At 52.6% G+C, this 18,993-nt stretch overlaps 1 long non-coding RNA gene across 1 annotated transcript; it reads left to right on the top strand.

Annotated features, from left to right (window-relative positions):
• The first annotated feature begins 15,471 nt into the window (after positions 1-15,471).
• On the top strand, positions 15,472-18,673 carry LOC123607321. Its single transcript, XR_006716715.1, has 4 exons — positions 15,472-15,801; positions 16,267-16,361; positions 16,624-16,669; positions 17,102-18,673. It is a non-coding gene; the product is annotated as an uncharacterized LOC123607321 (long non-coding RNA).
• Positions 18,674-18,993: the final 320 nt, after the last annotated feature.

Genomic DNA, 18,993 nt, shown 5'->3' with positions numbered 1-18,993 from the left:
TGGCTCCTCCCTCCATTAGACCCCCCCCCCCCACACCCCCCACCCCGGATTCTCGTGGCTCCTTCCTGAGCTCTTCTGCCCACCTGGACCACTCCTTTCATGCTGACCCCAGACCTTGTCCTACCCACCCCTGCACAGGCCATGTGTGGGTCTCCTCCCTGACAAGGGCCAGCAGGGCCTCCAGGCCACTGACCCTCGGTCCTCCACTGCCCCCGATGCCCTCACCCCTCTGTACCAGGCCCTGTGTGCCTTCCTATTTCTCTGCATCATCACCTTGGACCCCTTGGCAAACGGCTGTTGTGTGTAAGCGGATACTTGTGCCCTGGTGCTGCCTACTTCCTTCTTCCGCCCCCCTGGGGCTCCACCTGAGCCGGGCTCAGGCCCCCCCCCCCACTGCCCCCCCCCCCCGCCCCCGCGCTGGATCCCCTCCTCCCTCTCTGCTTGATGAGCCCTGTCAGCCTACAGACCGGCTGTGGTCTGTCCTATCCCAGAAGGAAACCTTCCCTTCCACCCGACCCCACACCGGGCACACCCCCACAGCACACAGGAGAGGGTGGTCGGGGCCCTGGATGGCCTTGTGTCACTGAGTCAGGACAACCTGCCGGGCCTGGTCCCCTCGGCCCTCCCCAGGAGACCCGCGGCCTGGCTGGTGCCTGTGTTGCCCACATGGAGTGCACTCTCCCGTCAGCTGCTGGCAGTTCCCTCTAGAGCCTGGGGCTGGTCCGTTCCCATGTCCGCATCCGCGGCCACAGCTGAACACCCGCCACCCCAGGCTGAACCATGGACAGTACTTCCTACGGCGGAGGGCTGCGGCCTGAGCCCCAGCCCCACTGTCCCCCACCAGTGATGGAGAACTTGGTTGTCTAGACTTCCCTGGGTCCCCTGCCTCCACGCGCCCCCTCATGCCCTTCAGTGTCCTTCAGCTTGAGGCCTGTTTCATGGGCTGCTCAGAGCTCCCAGGAGTTTGCCGGTTCACACTGCAAGAGGAAGAAAAATCTGCCAAACCCAAATATACCCTCAAATGTCAAAACCCTACTTGTGCTGTTGAGGGGATTCTGGGGAGCCCACCATGAGGTCCACACACACAGTCTCCAGGAGAGTTCCAGGGCTCTCACACAGCCTCCTGTTTCTCTAAAGTTCCAGAGCCGCCGTGAAACCGTTTGTATTTTAGTAATTAGACTGCTCAGCTACAAGGGGCAGTTCCCTCTGGTGCTTGACGAAGCAGCCTTTCTGAAGGGTGCTGGAAAACCCCAGTAATGCAGAGCTCACATGAAACCACATCCACTCTCCCTCCTCTGATACCCTTGGGGTAGATGGTTTGGGGATGCAGACCTCGTCAGGTCTTAGAAGTCAAATACGGTGCCTATACTGTGCTATGTTAGGTGATGCCCCCGTGGGCCTTGGACAGCATCCCAAAATCAAACACACTGGTGGTTGCTCACAGTGAGATAGACTAGATCCAGTTCGGGCAGATTTTACACCAAACTGAAGAAAACACTTGTGGTATTTGGTGCCGTCTGGGTTTCAGAAAGGCAGGTGAGGTGTTGTCGATGAGACCGTCCCATGCCACGGGCACATGGCCAAGGTCGGACCGGAGGCACTGGGTGCTCCCTCCACATAAGCCTGCATTCACACGTACATCTAGGCACCCCTCCCAGCCCAACAATTCCTGGCCCTCCCAGCCTCTCGCTGAAATCCGGGGGAGCAGGTTCCTTCTGCCACAGAGGGCTGCTGCTCACGTGTGTGGTTACACGAGAAGTTTTCTGTCACCAGGGAAACTGGCAGCACCCCAAGTCAGGTGCGGGCGACCTTTTGTCTGTTGACGGGCCCTGCATGCTTGGCACAGGCTTCTCTGTAGGTGTCTCTGCACTGAGCAAAGCATTCACGTTTATTTCCTCGCTGGCCTGTACTCAGTAGGACGCTGCCTGAGGGCCAGCCAGTTCCGTTTAGGAAGGACACGTGGCCATCAGCCAGGCCGGGCTGGGGCCAGATCTTCACACACAGCGTACGCCCGTGGGCGGCCAGTCCTAAGGGCACACAGAGGTGCCGCTGGGAATTTTCTGGCCACATCAATTCTCTTTCTAAAGACGCCATTGGAATCAGGCATAACTGAATACATTCTGTGCCTTTCTTAATCTGATCACATGCTGGACGGTCAGGTTTTCGTTCAATCTGATACTGCAGTCCCCAAATTCAACCTACCCTTGGAGCTGAATTAACTGTTCTGTGCAATGTTACCAAGAGGCGACATTCTTTATAAGGAATAAACACAAATCCAGACTCTGCTATTTGGAAATTTGTGAAATCATGGGGCAGCTGATGTTAATCTTTTCATACTCGGTATAAAGCAAGCTAACGGTGGGGCGCCCGGTGGGCTCAGTGGGTTGAGCGTCCGACTCTTGATTTTGGCTCATTCAGGTCATGATCCCAGGGTCGTGGGATCAAGCCCTGTGTTAGGCTCTATGCTGAGCATGGGGTCCCCTTAAGATTCTCTCTCCCTCTGCTCCTCTCCCTCTGCCCGCACTCTCTTTCTCTCTCTGAAAAAAGCTCAATGTGTGCGCCAAGAGTTGCCAGGGGATGGCTGACCCACTGTGCAAGGGACACAGTCCTCTCCATGCACAATGGTGCACAGACGCATGGGGACCAGGCCTATGGGCCCTGCTCGAGAGGCTCCATCGGGCAGGTGGCATGGACCAGGAGAGTCTTCGTGTGCTCAGGTGGGCCATTTCATCTCAGAGGAGCCCTCGAAAGGCCAACAGACTCCAGGACTTGGCCTCCCTCCTCCCGGTCCCACTGGGCAGGTGTGTGACAAGAGGGCCATGGAGTCTCGGAGCACAGGGAGGGGACCAGAGCTCATCAGCTGCTCACCAGGGGCCCAGGAAGCTGTTTGCCGTTCCAGAAGAACAGTGCTTACCGGAGAATGTTTACAAGGCTCGAGGAATCATGAAATGAAACCAGAAAAACTCTTGGTGGGACCAGAGCACACGCTTCTGGAGGTTTGTTTCAAGCCCAAGAGTGGAAACCCTGAACCGGCGCAGCGTGCTTACCCAGGAGGGACGAAAGGGCCACCAGGGTCCACATGGTGAGGAGGAAGGGGCCCCGCACAGACAGCCGCCGCACGCTGGCCGCCGGGATCCCGCTGCTGTTCCAGGGGGCGGTGGTCTCTGGCCCCCGGCCCCCGCTGACGAGTGCCCAGGAGTGGGCGGTGCCCGTGAGCCAGGCCACCAGCACAAAGGCATACGGGCCAGATCCCCGTGCCCACATGCTGGGCGTGGGGTGCCGGGCTCCTGACAAGCTCGGAGTATCCACTGTGGGCTCACAACTTGCGGTGACCTTGTCTGTGCAGGGAAATGCCCAGCTGGTCTCCAGCGACGCCAGCCCCACCTCCCTCTGGCCGCCTTGTCCCAGAGCTGCGTCTGCTCTGCCCACAACCTCCCCGCTGCCTTCCCTTTGCTGACCATAAGCCCAGCCTTGTCCTAGGTGGCCCGTGGCCCATGACCCACCCCCCCCAGGTCATCCCCAGATAAGCTCCCACTTCCTTCCTTCCCTTGATTCAGCAGGCCTTCCTTGGGGCCGGCTCTTACCCGCAGTTCAAAGACTTTGCTGGGAGGGGGTTGTCCATTTCCCTGTGCTGGGAAGATAAGGGGCCCGCCCATCCCTTCCCGAGATTAGGTTCTGCCCGTCACATAAAATAAAAGCAGATGAAGAAACAGCATTTAATCGGTTCTTTATCAGGTCTTTCGGTCTTTGTTTGGAAGGCGGCCTTGGGATTCGGAGAGCACACCTAGTCGTATTACCTGCAAAGCCGGTGCAGTCGAGAAGTTCCCACTTCGGGGTCCACAGCAGGGCGTGGACCTCACAGAGCCCCCTGCCACCTGCTTGGGTGGCAGAGTGGCCCCCTGGCCTCTGCCCTTGCCAAATCCCTTTTCTTCCCACTTCCTGTGCCCAGGTGACCTTGCCGCCTGTGGGTGAAGACCCCCAACCTCAGAACCGGAGCCTGGGGGGGTAGGGCATCCACTACCCTGTGTGGCCAACCCCCAGCACAATGAGCAGGTGGGGGCAGAGACCATGGCCCGGCCTGACATGTGGTGCCAGAACTCAGGGTGAGAGGCATCCGCTCAGGGCGACCTGGGGTGGGCTGTCAGAGCCCAAGCAAGATGGACAGAGTGTCATGGGGGTGAAGGGGGCTGCTAACCGGAGACTGATTACCTAAGAGGGGATGAATCAAAGACATAAGTCCGTTGAGGATGATGGGAGCTGAGTTTCTTAAATGTCTAAAAAGGGAGTTACAAATTTTGGGAGGAGAGAAAACCATTGTAAACTCTGACTTGGATTGGAACTGATTATATCTGTATGAACTGATCATTTTCAAAATACAAGGTGGACACAGACATAACTATAGATGTGAACTAGCATGCATGTCCCACCTCTGATGGGGTCACAGTAGGGACCAACAGTGTCCCCACAACAGTGAGCGCACCCAACACCAGACCTGGGTTTCCCAGGGCAGCCCAGAGTCCTGGGGCAAGATGAGCCAGGAACCTGTGTCAGAAAGATGAGGCCGTGTGAACAGAGCACAAGCCAGCCGAAACAAAACCATCCAATCGTGAAAGTAAGTAATCATGACAATCAATTTTTCTTTAATGTTTATTTTTGAGAGAGAGAGAGAGAGAGAGAGAGAGAGAGAGAAAGACAGAGCATGAGCAGGGGAGGGGCAGAGAGAGGGAAACACAGAATCTGAAGCAGGCTCCAGGCTCCGAGCCGTCAGCACAGGGCCCGACGCGGGGCTCGAACTCACAGACCGCGAGATCATGACCTGACCTGAAGTCTGACAGTCAACCGACTGAGCCCCCAGGCGCCCCGTAATAATAACAATGAATTCTAACCTAGTGAATGAAAGTAGGGCTCATGAATCCTTACTTACATAAGTTAATAACTGGGAAATTTGAGGAGGATCATGACGTTTGCGTAGTCTCAGAGAACCTCATTAGTGACACGGGGGAACGCACCCTCACAGGCAAGATGCTGGAGAGCACGGCCTCAGCTAAAGGTGGGAGTGAGAACCGAACGGGAGGTGGAGGGGTAATGACACGTCTCGTTGCCAAGTTATCCTCAGTGGTCAAACAGAAAACGTTTCTCTTGTTATTCTCGCAATATTCCTGTCGAAATTAAAAAAAATTTTTAATATATTACTTAAAAAAGTCTACAAATAAACAAGCTTATATAAAAAGTATACATTTAAGTTCTGCTTCATTACCATGTAGAAAGTCACAAGAGACTATTTTCACCCAACAACTGAAACAAGCTGGTCGAGCTATAAATTCATAGTTTGTAAAAACCATCCATGAGCTAAAGATTCCAGGAAACTGCAGTAAATTGAACCACAGGGACTGAGGGGCCCCTCATGAGGGAAAAGGGGCTGATCCTCCCCACGACAGGGGGTAGTATTTTTAAACTACACTGGATCTTTTGAAAGTTAAATGAAATAAAGGATTTTCTGGCTAAATAAATAACAGCCAGGAGACTTTTGGAAAGGAACAGCATTGAGGGGGAACAGACTCACTGTATGAGGACGTACAGGGCTCAGATGATCCAAACGAGCCACGGTGCAGGGACAGGAGGACTGGGGCTGGGGACAGCAGCGTCTTCCAGCCGGGGTGGGGGTGGGGGGGTGGCGGAGAGGGCGAGCGGCTGTTCTCTGTAGGAAAAGAGAAAGAATCCTGCAGGGCAGAGAGCCTGGGGACAGTGCCAGCCCCGACCAGTGGCTTCTGGAGCGAGAGCAGCTTGGCTGGGGCTCGCTCCACACAGAAACCCTTTGTGCCCGTTCCGAACTTTCTGCCGTGTGTGTGTGTTCTGTTAATATAAGTACGTACACACGTACGTATATACGAGGCTGGTTGCCTCTCTCCCTGCAAGGGAGGGAGGGGGAGTCGGCCCCAGGCCCTCGGAGAGCAGAGCCCACCGGGGGTCCCCATCCCTGGCCGAGGCCACTCCCTGACTGGCTCCACCCGCCTCTGGATCAGACGCTATCAAGTGACTGGTTCTGTCTGTGGCTTGGATTTTTCCAAGAAGTTGTTCCATAAACGGAAGCCGCTATTTATCCTGGGGGGACCGCGTTTGGGGACCGGGAGAAGCCCCGTGTGGCCGGCTCTGAGCGTGATTTCCTCTGCAAGGTCGAACCCTGTTTCGCCGAACTTCACTTTCCTCTGAGCCGAGCCAGTGGCCAACGCATGCTTTGTTCTAGGACTCAGCAAAGTTGAGTCAGTGTCTGTTGTTACACGATTTCCTTTTTGCTTTTTTGTTTTTTAAAAACAGCTTTGTCGGGGCGCCTGGGTGGCGCAGTCGGTTAGGCGTCCGACTTCAGCCAGGTCACGATCTCGTGGTCCGTGAGTTCGAGCCCCGCGTCAGGCTCTGGGCTGATGGCTCAGAGCCTGGAGCCTGTTTCCGATTCTGTGTCTCCCTCTCTCTCTGCCCCTCCCCCGTTCATGCTCTGTCTCTCTCTGTCCCAAAAATAAATAAACGTTGAAAAAAAATAAATAAATAAATAAATAAATAAATAAAAAATAAAAACAGCTTTGTTGAGATGTAATTCACATACCATATAATTCATCTATTAAAAGTGTATCATTCGGGGTGCCTGGGTGGCTCAGTCGGCGAAGCGTCCGACTTCGGCTCAGGTCATGATCTCACGGTCCATGAGTTCAAGCCCCACATCAGGCTCTGTGATGACAGCTCAGAGCCTGGAGCCTGCTTCAGATTCTCCTTCTCTCTCTGCCCCTCCCACACTGGCACTCTGTCTCTCTCTCTCTCTCAAAAAAAAAAAAAAAAAAAAAAAAAACACATTAAAAAATGTATCATTCAATGGCTTTTAGTATATTCCAGAGCGTGCCTCCCTCGAGATATCAACAGAGCGCTGAATCCCCGCTCAAGACCCGCCACCCGTTAGCAGGCGCCCCCAGCTCCCGACGGCTAAGCGGCTTTCTGTCTCCAAGGATCTGCCTGTTCTGGATGCTTCAGAGAAGGCGCCCATGAGGACGTGGTCCCCGCGCTGCCCTCACAGAGTGTCGTGGCGCCCGGGCCCCTCCACTGTGGCCGTGTCAGCCCTTCATCCTCTGTGAGGATGTTAAGGTTTCCGTCCCGTCTGTCAAGCGGTGCTCCCTCGACTCTTCCTGCTTTCTGGCTATTAAAGTCATGCTGGGGGGCACCTGGGTGGCTCAGTCAGTTGAGCGTCTGACTTCAGCTCAGGTCACGATCGCACCGTCTGTGAGTTCGAGCCCCGCGTCGGGCTCTGTGCTGGCAGCTCAGAGCCTGGAGCCTGTTTCAGATTCTGTGTCTCCCTCTCTCTGCTCCTTCCCTGCTCATGCTCTGTCTCTCTCTGTCTCTCAAAAGTGAATAAACGTTAAAAAACAAAATTAAAAATAAGCAAATAAATAAACCCATGCTGGTGCGAGCGTTTCTGTCCAGTCCTTGTGTGTCTGTGTTCCGTTTCCCCATTTCCCTCCTGTATGCTCCCCGTTTCCATTTGCCCGGGTGTATGCTCAGGAGGGGGTCGTACGCAGTCCGCCGGTTATTCCTCCAAACTAGATTTATTGCCCTCCACCACTTTCTGCTTTCAATTTTCCTACTGCGGGAAAACACAAACCGCAACATTTTCCGTCTTAACCTGTGTTATGCGTGCAGCTCGCTGCATCAGGCAGGTTCACACAGCCGTGCAGACGCCATCACTGTCACCGCAGAGCCCTTTCCGCCCCCACACCGGCGCTCCGGCCCCCTGAATGCCGACCCCCGCCCGCGCCCCCCAGGCCCTCGCGGCTCTGACTCTGGCGACTCGTGTCAGCGGAGCCACGCAGCGTCTGTCCTCCGTGATGGCTTGCTGTTCTCAGCACCACGTTCTCCGGGTGCATCCGTGTTGTAGCAAGGCTCGGAATCGCACTCGTCCTTAAAGCTGAGCAAGCCGGCCTCACACGTTGTTTTGTGCTGGTCTCCACCTGCAGATAGTGACACCGGGGACTGAAATGTGGGACTACCTGTCCTGACCCTCCACAGACACTCCTGACCTGAGCCAGGGGCTCGACCAGCCTCGGAGGACACACCCCTGCAACAGCCATCGAGGAGCACTGAAGAAACCAGGCTTCTTACTTCCAAGTCCCGGGGGTACGCGCGACATGCCTGGGGCCACACGGCGAGGTCACGGTGGGCAAGGGAGACAGAAAACACAGGCCTGGGGGTCTGCCCTTATTGGGGTCAAGCGTGGGCTGCCTAGGGTGTGGGTTCACTCTTCGTTGGTGAATTGAAAACAGGAGCAGGAATTAAAGTGAGGTCACTCAAACCGTCTGCCATCTAGGTCAGCCGGAGCTTTCTGGGAAGGGAACGCCCGGGGTGGGGCAGCCTGTGTCTGTACCTAGTTGTGTAGCCGGCATTGTGTCTGTTGGAAGTGGATGCCTTTGGAGTGCTCACGCCGGGTGCTTACGATGCAATGCATGGGGCACATTTCACTCATCCATCCATCTGTCCGTGGACGCTTGATCACGGGGTGTGATCCTTTTAAGAGGGTGCTAAATTGCGTTTGCTACTGCTTTTTGAGGGACCTCATAAGGGTTGTGAGTACATAGTGTCTTTGGCTTGGTATAGGGAAATGCTGGCCTCACAACGAGTTAGGAATATTCCCTGCTTCTCAGTTTTGGGGGAAAGTTTGGGCAAGATTGGTATTAGTCCTTTAAATGTTCGGCAGGTCCACCGGTGAAGCTCCCAGGTCCTGGGCTTCTCTGTCAGACTTTTGATCACCGATTCCATTTCCTGACTAGGTATTGGTCCATCCAGATTGTCTGCTTTTCATAATTCAGTCTGGGTGGGGTTTGTGTTTTAGCGATGTGCTCCTTCATCTAGGTCATCGGACTGGTTGGTGTCCAGTTGTCCACAGGGCTCTCCTGATTCTTTTTATTTCTGTAGAATCGGCAGGAATGTCCCCACTCCCATTTCTGATTCTCGTATTTGAGACTTCTCTGTTTTTCTCCGTGCATTTAGCTAAAATTTTGTCAATTTTGTTGATTCTTTTGAAGAACCAACCTTTGGTTTCGTTGGTTCTCTCCATTGTTTCCCTATTCTCCACTTAATGCAACTCTGCTCTAATCTTTACTATCTCCTCTCTTCTGCTAGCTTTGGGTTGTTTGCTTTTCTCCTGGTTCCCTAAGAGTAAAGTTCACTGGTTGATTTGAGATCTTTCTTGTTTTTTAATGTAAGCCTTTAGAGCTATAAATTCCCCCCTTAGCACCACTTTCACTGTGTCCCATAAGTTTTGACGTGTTGTGCTTTTGTTTCCATTTGTCTCTAAGTATTTTCCGCATTTATTTCTTTGATCTATTGGTTGTTTAGACATGTCTTATTTAATGACCACAGACTGGTGAATTTTTCTTCTGTTACAGATTTCCAACTTCATCCTATCATGGTTGGAGAAGGTATTTTGTATAATATCTGTCTTTTAAAATCTACTGAGATTTAATTAGTGGTGTAAGATATGGTCTGTCCTGGAAAACGTGCTCTTGGAGGAACAGGTGTGCCACTGCTGGGTGGAGTGTCCCCTGGGTGTCTGTTAGAAGTCGGTGCTTGTGTGGTTCAGGTCCTCTGTGTCCTTCTCTCTTGACTGCTTGTCCCGTCCGTTACTGTGAGTGACATCGAAGTCTCCCAACTATGATCACAGGACTGTCTATTCCCCAATCTTGCGGATTTCTGCTTCGTGTAATTCGGTGGTCTCTCATTGAGTGCGTAAATGTTTGTATCTTCTGGCTGTAAAGAGCTTCTTATGAACATATAATGCCTTCTTTGTGTCTTGTAAACTTGTTGATTTGGGGTCTGTTTTGCCTGATATTGGCAGGACCACCTGCTCTAATCTGGTCACTGTTCACATGGAGTGTTCCCTCCGGCCTCTCATTTCACACGGTTTGTATCTGTGGATCTCAAGTGAGTCTCTTGTAGATGCCAGGTGGCTGCATCTTGTGTTTTTGTCCATTTTGCAGTCTTGGTCTTCTGATTGGAGAGTTTAATCCACTTACATGTAGAGTAATCCCTGAGAGTGGGTGCCTTACTTCCGTCATTTCCCCATTTGATTTCTGTGTGCCTTACAGCCTTTGTGTCTATCGTTTCTGCATTATTGTCTTGTTTTAGTTGATTTTTTGTAGTGAAATGTTAGAATTCCTTCTCATTTCTTTTTGTGTATATTCCATAGCTGTGAAGGGGAGGAAGGGCCCAAGCCCTTTAAATCTCCTGGAAGTCCCTTCAGCTGCAAGGGAAGGGGCTTGCTGCAGTGGGGTGGGGGGAAGGGGAGACACAACAACGACACCCACCTCCGTGTCCGCATCTCCCTGATCAGCCAGCAGTGGGGGCACAGATCCTCAGTATTGGAGGACGTGGGCCTTTCTGCTCACCCAGGTGTAAGATATGGTCTGTCCTGGAAAATGTGCTCTTGGAGGAACAGGTGTGCCACTGTGTGCGAGCTGCTTCAGGAGCGCGTGGCGGGCAGGGCCGGGCCTGGGGAGCTGCTCCCGTGCTCAGAGTTGCAATGGACCGAAATTAACCTCAGTTTACCACCAAGCCTTCTCTGGGAAGTTGCTGGCCTTCTGCAGACTCCACAGTCCGAGCAGTTACCCAGCTTCTGCCAGTGCAGCTGTCTGGATGGCAAGACCGGTCCCCATGCTGTGTCCTCTGTGTCCTTCCCAGCTTCCCACACAGACAGGTCCCTGTCCTCTGCCTCCTTCCCAGTGTCCTGCACAGCCTTTTAGAAAAGAAATATTTCCTCTTGTCATAACATTTTCTTCATTCTAAAGGCAGTACTAGCCCAGCCTTAGATTCCCTTTGCTTTCCCTTTTCAAGATGAGCAGGTGTTCCATTTCAGTTGGAAAATGGGGGCCAGAAATGTTCGGTTAACAGTATTCTATATCTGAAGTCTTTGGTCTTACGAAGAAGGAGGGTGTGTCCCGAACTGACCGATCCACCTGCTTATGGACTTGGAAGAGGGAGACCAAACACTGGGGTCTGCTGGCCTTACACGGCCTGGATTTGGGGGACTCTGCATGACTTAGCCTCATGGGCCCAGAAAGGCACCTGTCTCCTTGGCTGCCCAATAGCAGCCTTACCACTTATATCTCAAAGGAGAACAAGAAGAACCCAGCTCTTGAGTGTTCCAAGTGAAGAAAGAGAGTTGTGCCTGGATGCCCCAAGGTCCCTAAAGGAAGACACTATGAGTGGCCAGGACACTTTTTCTTTCTGAGACAGATGCCCAGCTGTCCCCCCAAAGCTTGGCTCTAGGCTGTTGGAATACCCCTCTGCACATGCCCTCACTCAGGACAAGCCACCTCACTCAGGACCAGAAGTGTTGAGTCCACTACGATGTTACCCTTGACAGAAGGCAGGAGGGTGGGCAGGGGATGGTGAACATTGCTCAGCATTGCCTTGGACAGAGTTTTAGGGACAATCAGCCTCTACTGTCTCCCTCGGTGCCCGACACTCCTGTCCTCCTACATTGAACGGCCTCCAAGAGACAGCTAATGTAGGTTGAAACCTAAAGGTGTCATGTTCTAAAATGTGCAGTCTGTTCTCTGATTTTTCAGAATAACTCAGAAGGTATAATTGTCTTCACCGACGGTGGAATATCTTTGAGTAATTCTTTCCAGGGTGTGTGATGTGGATGTGTCTCAGACACTGAGGATGGCAAGGCGGTCAGGGTCCAGACAGCAGGTGAGGCTGAGACCGTCCGCGGGGTTGCGTGAGATGTGTCCAACGCACCCACAAAGGGAAGGAAATCACACTGGCCACAGACGTCTCATTCACAGTGACAGATGCCAGGAAACAATGCAACGTAGCTTCATCGTGTGAGGGTTAGTAGCTGTCAACACTAAATTGACAGACTAGGCTCCAGAACGAGGGTAAAATAAGGCACTTTGGGGGGCGCCTGGGTGGCGCAGTCGGTTAAGCGTCCGACTTCGGCTCAGGTCACGATCTCGTGGTCCGTGAGTTCGAGCCCCGCGTCGGGCTCTGTGCTGACGGCTCAGAGCCTGGAGCCTGTTTCGGATTCTGTGTCTCCCCCTCTCTGACCCTCCCCTGTTCATGCTCTGTCTCTCTCTGTCTCAAAAATAAACAAACGTTAAAAAAAATTTTTTTAGATAAAAATAAATTTTTTTTTTAATTAAACAAACAGCACTAGTTAAAGGTATTGGAAAGCAATGAACGAAGGTAAAAACTTAAATACTTAAAAAAAAACCCTAAATGAATAGAACTGCAACAGGGGTTCGCACGGAAACAGCTGTGGCCCGACGGCAGCTGGGGGTGGGGGGCCGTGCAAGTCAAGCAGAGGCCACGGCCCCCCTGGCTTGAAGAGTGGGACGCCAGAAAGCGAAGGGTGAAGTCCCCAGAAGGGCTACAATGAGGCTGTAGGTCTGCGTACAGATTCCGTCCAAACCCTCGTCTGACTCCCAAGCCGCACGTGCGGGGCGGATGCTGAGATCTCAGAGCAGAGGAGCAGCAGCCACAGGCAGGAAGGGCTGAGCAGACAGACAGCTGCCTCTGTCACAGGGAGGCCGAGGCCGGTGTCTGCAGCCAGGTAGACGGCCTGCTGGAACAAAGGTGAACACCCTTCCGGCGAAGTTAGGACAATGCAGAGTCTGGACTGCAGACCGGCACACAGTGGTTTCCAACGAAACGTCACTCGACAGGCAAAGACACAGGGAAGTGTGACCCAGCTCAAGATCATGAAAGATGGCGAAACTAGAAGACGAGAACCTTATTCTCTTTTAATTTTCCAAATCATGTTTCTTCATTTTTGAGAGGCAGAGAGAGACAGAGCACAAGCGGTGGAGGGGCAGAGAGAGAGGGAGACACAGAGTTGGAAGCAGGCTCCAGGCTCCGAGCTGTCAGCACAGAGCCCGACGCGGGGCTCGAACTCACAAGCTGTGAGATCACGACCTGAGCCGAAGTCGGAGGCTCAACCGACTGAGCCACCCAGGTGCTCCAGAAGACAAAGACTTTAATATGTTCAGGGAATTTAAGAAAAATATGGTCATAACAGATAAACAGATGGGGATTCCCAACAGAGAAATATAAATTATTTTTTTAGAGAACCAAATGGAAATTCAGGAACTTAAAATTACTATAGATCATATGCTGGGTTGTAAAGTACGTCTCAGATGTTTCCAGTAACTGAAATCTTAGAAACTGTATTCTCTGATCACAATGGAGTTAAATTAGAAATTAATAATTACACATTTGGGGAAAAACAGATATTTGCAAATTAAAGAACATACCTTTAAATAATCCATGGGTCAAAAAACCCCACAGGAGATTAGAAAATACTTCAAACTGAGCAATAATGAGTGTATAACAAATAAAATCTGTAAGATGAGCCAAAGATGGGCTTGGAAGGGAAATTTTAATTATAATTAAAGGTTATATTTAAAAAGTTATATAAATGTTCACACTAAAAAAATCAAACAGGGGTGCCTGGCTGGCTCAGTCTCTTAAGTGTCTGACTCTTGATTTTGGCTCAGGTCGTGATCTCGTGGTTTGTGAGTTCAAGCCCCGCATCGGGCTCTGTGCTGGCAGCATGGACCCTGCTTGGGATTCTCTCTCCCCTTCTCTCTGCCCCTCCCCCACTCATGCTGTCTTTCTCTTTCTCTCAAAATAAATAAATAGACATTAAAATTTTTTCAAACAGACGATCTAAGATTCCACTTTAAGAAGTTTAAAAATTAGGGGCGCCTGGGTGGCTCAGCTGGTTGAGCATCCAACTTTGGCTCAGGTCATGATCTCGCAGTTCATGGGTTCAAGCCCTGCGTCGGGCTCTGTGCTGACAGCTCACAGAGCCTGGAGCCTGCTTCCGATTCCGTGTCTCCCTCTCTCTCTGCCCCTCCCCCACTTATGCTCTGTCTCCCTCTGTCTCAAAAATAAATAAAAACATTAAAAAAAATTTTTTTTAAAGAAGTTTGAAAAATGAGCAAAATAAACCCAAATTAAGTAGCAGAAAGTAGAAGCAAAAATGAGAAGGGGGAGAGATGAATAACAGGATTGACCGAGAAGTCAATGAAGACAAAAGTTGCTTTTTGAGATCAATAAAATTATAAAACCCTAGCAAGACTGATCAAAAGAGAAATAACCATAAGTTGCCAACATCAGAAATGTGAGATGAAGTTACTACAAACTCTACGTATGTTAATAGGATAGTATTAGAACATTATGAATGATTTTATACTGACAAATTTGACAACTTGTGTCACACCTTCTTTCAAAATGCAACTTACCGAAATTGACACAAGGCGAAATAGACAATTTGAATAGCCCTATTCTTTCAGGTGAGAATGAACTGGATGCTGTTATTGACGACTGTATATCTAGTAAAGGAATTAAATTAGTTATCAAATGCCTTCCCACAAAGACAATGCCTGAGCTAGAGGACTTCAAAGATAAATTCTATCTGATAGTTAATGAAGATATGATGCCAATATTTCACAAAATATGCCAAAAACTAGGGAGAAGGAAACCTTCTTTTATGCGACCAGCTTAATTCTGATGTCGAAACCCGGCAAAGGCGTTGTAAGGTATGGAGACTGCAGAGGAACACCCTTCATGAGAAGAGATGCAAAAAATCTGAACAAAATACTAGCAAGCTGAATGTAGCAATATGTAAAAAAAAAAAGGTCGGTTTCTCTGGGATTGCAGGGTTAGGTTCCTATTTGAGAGTCAGATCAATGGAATTCACCATATGGACAAAATAAAGGAGAAAACCTGTGAATATCTCCAGGGGGACAGAAAGAGCACTGACCCAAACGGAAACTACGTGCAAGATAAAAGCTTTCAGCCATCAAAGCCATCAAAGTAAAACCTATAGGCATCCTCATTCTTAAATGGCAGAACATTTGGTGCTTCTCCTCCGAGGCGGAATGAGGGAAGGAGCCTGCTGTGACCTGCGACCCCCCGGTCTCACTGCAGCCCCTAGTGCAGCAAAGCAAGAAGAAAATAAGGGACAGAGACCGATCAGCACAGCGTCAAGCTGCCTCTGTCTCCACTCACTGGTGGTGCACCTGTTCACGTGGAAATTTTTAAGGAGTCGTCAAGAAAAACACGAGAGTGAAGAGTGCGGCCGTGCCTCAGAACACAAGACTAGTATGCCACGGTCCGTCCCGTATCTGCGCACTAGCAGCAGATAATTTGGAAACAAAAATTTTGAGTGACTCCGTTTATAATAGCATCAAAACTGTCAAGCACGTAAGACTACATTTAACAGAAGGTCCACAAGATCCCTCTGAAGCACGGCTGAGGGAAATAGGGGAGACCCGAATGAGTGGAGAAGCACCCTGCATGGCGTGGAGCGTTCATAGTCATTAAGCGGTTGGTTCTACCCTACGGACGCAACGTGCAGTCACCGTGGAAGCCGAGCAGGTCTGAGACCGGCCGGGGTGGAGGTGGGTGGGGGGGCCAGGGGCAGAGGAGGACCGGTGGGGTGGGCTGGGACAAAGCCCACCTCCGTAGCGCCGGCGAGTGGGGCCCAGCACTGTTCACCTCCTCGCAGTTCAGCCAGGACTGCTGTCCTCACCCTGACGCAAGGAAAGAGAGGTTGTTTGACCCGGCCAGAGTCACGCAGCTGCACAGAGGCCCGGCTGAGAGTGGACCCCGCACTCCTGCCCCAACCTCACGCCCTCGAGGGTCCTCTGCCCTGACCTCATGCCCTCGAGTGTCCTCTGCCCTGACCTCACGCCCTCGAGGGTCCTCTGCTGCCAGATGATCTGTTACTCATCACCATCTTGTTCCTCAAATGAGGTAAGGGGTCCCTGAATATTATCTGTGGACGGCCACTTTCTGGATTTCTCTGAACTCTAAGGGTTGGGAAAGACTGGTTCGTCCTGGCCCTACAGACCTAAGGTCTGGGGGTGCTGTCTTTGGCAGTGTCTGAGACGCTGCCGCCCTAAAATGGGCTATCTGGGGATCAAGGCCGTGCGCTGGGCCCCCCTGGGCTGGGGTCCTGCACCGTCGTGCCCCCTTTCTGACTAGGCGAGTTTGACCCTGGCCTTCTGTGAGCTCCGACAAGGCCTGTCCTCTGGGGACACGCGATCCAGTGGCCTCTGAGTCAGTCCTGCCCAAGACTCCTCACTTTGCTTGGACCGGCCCTGCCGCCCTCCCCACCGAAGCCTCACCGCATCCCGGGGGGCTGGCACACAGTAGGTGTTCGGCGGACGGCGGAAGCTGGGGGCTGCGTGGAAGGGGTGTCTCTGCTTCTCTTCGCAGGGTGAGAACCTTTGACGAAGCCCACGTCCTGCGAAGGGGACACAGGGGTTTCTCACGGAGGTGAGACCCGGAGCGTATCAGCATTTGCCGAGCATGTGAGCCAATACTGAGCCCCTTCGTCGTAACCCTCACGGTGTCGGGCAGTGTCTTCCTTTGATAAACTCGGCCTTGTTTTGAATTTCATCCTCATTATGTGTTTAAAGATTTCTTTACGTTTGTTCTGCCTTGTTAGGGCGTTCGTGTGATATCACACGTACGGTGCTCCCTTCCTGGCTCTTAATTCTTTGGTTTCTGCTGATACTTAATATTTCCAATTTCTGAGCCTTCACACGGGTATTATGCTTTTGTTTGCTACAGAATTAAAAAGCAGGAAGAGAATGAATAAAGCAATGTCTTTCATACGGTAAGCTCCAGGGATCCGCACCCTTGGTGTTCCCTCCGGGGAGGCCGCCCGGTGCCCAGGGCACCTGAGCAGGTGCGCAAAGTGCGAAACCTCCAGGCATCTTGAAAACACGGGGAGGGGGGCGCCTGGGTGGCGCAGTCGGTTGGGCGTCCGACTTCAGCCAGGTCACGATCTCGCGGTCCGTGAGTTCGAGCCCCGCGTCGGGCTCTGGGCTGATGGCTCAGAGCCTGGAGCCTGTTTCCGATTCTGTGTCTCCCTCTCTCTCTGCCCCTCCCCCGTTCATGCTCTGTCTCTAACTGTCCCAAAAATAAATAAACGTTGAAAAAAAATTTTTTTAAAAAAACACGGGGAGGGAGCTGAGTGGACGGGTAACGGGCGGGATTTGAGCAAAGTCAGGTGTGCGCACCACTTATAATTGTGCCTCTTTGGCAGATGTGCAGCCCAAAGTCACGGTGTGGCTCCATAACATCCGTGCTACCTCCTGGAACGATGCGCGTGCTCTCGAGGCAAAACTTCAAGTTGCTGACAGAACTCACTCTGACATTCTGTGGTGGAAGCCGTGGACGGAAACCCAGGCCTGCCCCCGCTGCCACCTGGGATCCGTGAGGGCGGTGGGCCGCAGGGTAAGGGTTGTGCCATTTGGTGTGGAGGGAAGAGAAAACACAGTCAGGGGTGCTCTGGGGGCTGGCCTGCAAGAGAGCGGGGGGCCGCCGGAGACTTTCCCATCACCTCTCTGTGGTTGGTCTCCTCCTCCGACCCCCTGAGCACTTCCTTTACTTTCCAAAGATGTAAACGGGGGCTTCCGGAAGGGGAGGTCACGCTCGGCTCTTGGTGTCTGTGCTTCTCTGGGTAAAGCTAACTGGACCGCCGTCCTCCCAGCACAGGGCACACCTGGAGTGGGCGGTGGGGGACACGGGCACAGGTCTCAGGACCGTCAGCAGATGTGAACGTGGGCCGGCTGCTGGACGACCTGAGGGACCGTGTTTATCTGGTCCCCACGGGGGTCTGTGGTTGCCCGTGGCGCCAAGCCCCAGAGGAAACCGGCCTCATTCTTCAGAAATGCCCGGTGAAGTACCGAGGGGTAAAATGCCACGCTGTCTGTCAGTTGGCCAAAATCCTCCGACCCAAACAGTAGATGGAGCAAATATAACAAAATGCCGAATTGTTAGATCGGCGGGTAAGTGCCTGGGTACGTGTGATTCTCTTCTCTCCACGTGTGCGTATGTTGAAGATCTTTCCCACTCACTTGTTGATCCTGGCCAGTGCTCCGGGCCACCGCCCCGCCCAGGGTACAAGGGTGGGAGCCGAAACCTCCCGGGTCAGCTGAGGGTCCAGCCAGCCTTGACTGCTGGGCAGGTGTAATCACTGAAAGAAAATGACAAAGTTCCGATGACCCCTCGTCCGCTGCCCCAAACCCAGACTGTCTCCTTCCCCTCGCGGTCTTTCTCTCTATCTCTGTCTTACGTTGTTTCCCACGAGGGAGACTACGTCAAGCCCCTTTCTCTAACTTAGTTAACTAGACGTCAGGGGAAAATGGGCACAGAATCACTTCTGTGGCCACCATCCCACGTAGCCATTATTCTCAATTGCGTTTCCTCTGGAATTAGCAGCCCTGGGCATTTGGGGGTGAGGTGTTCCGAGGCAGCTCGGTGTGGATTGAGCAGGGACGCAAGTCTCTTTGTAGCAGACTTCCTGGGCCGTGCCGTGCATCTTTCCAGGAGCCCTGGTGTGCAGTGTGTGTGTGCGCAGTGTTTCCCGAGCCCCACTGACCACACAACCTTCCCCGCCTGCCTCTTATCCTGCAGGACGCCGCTGTCATCCTCATCATTTTTCTGCTGCTCTGTGACCCATTTACTTCAGAGACGCTGCGAACTGTCTGGGGGAGAGTAGACTTCAAAGTAATGATGCTTCCAGCCATAACCTGAGGTAAGAGAGTGAGGCTCTGTGCCCGCTTCCCCAGCCCACGGACACCAGGCAGCCCTCCTTGAGGAGCAGGGAGGAGCCGGGAGGAGCTGGCCTGTCACTCGCTCTGTGGCCCTCGCCCAGGAGCAGCCCGGACCCACATCCCTCTGGGGCCGGAACGCCGAGGGGACGCGCTGGCCTTGGCACCCGTCTCCCCACGGCGGTCAACACGCTGGGGTTTATCTCCCGCTTCCCCGGCTCAGAAGTTGTCCACATTCAGGAAGAGAGAGTGTGACCCCATGGCGACAGGTCTGAGCCTTCTGGAAGCGTCTTCAGAAACATCAGTTTCAGCGGGAGCCCTCCTCGAGACACCGGGTCTACGTCCTCGCCCCGCAGTCACCCCGTTGCTTTGCTGAGTCGTG

This window comes from Leopardus geoffroyi, chromosome A1 (assembly GCF_018350155.1).
Source record: "Leopardus geoffroyi isolate Oge1 chromosome A1, O.geoffroyi_Oge1_pat1.0, whole genome shotgun sequence".
In the NCBI taxonomy this organism is placed as follows: Eukaryota; Metazoa; Chordata; class Mammalia; order Carnivora; family Felidae; genus Leopardus; species Leopardus geoffroyi.
Note: the sequence above shows the minus strand (reverse complement) of the source record. Positions and strands in the feature narration are given on the sequence as shown.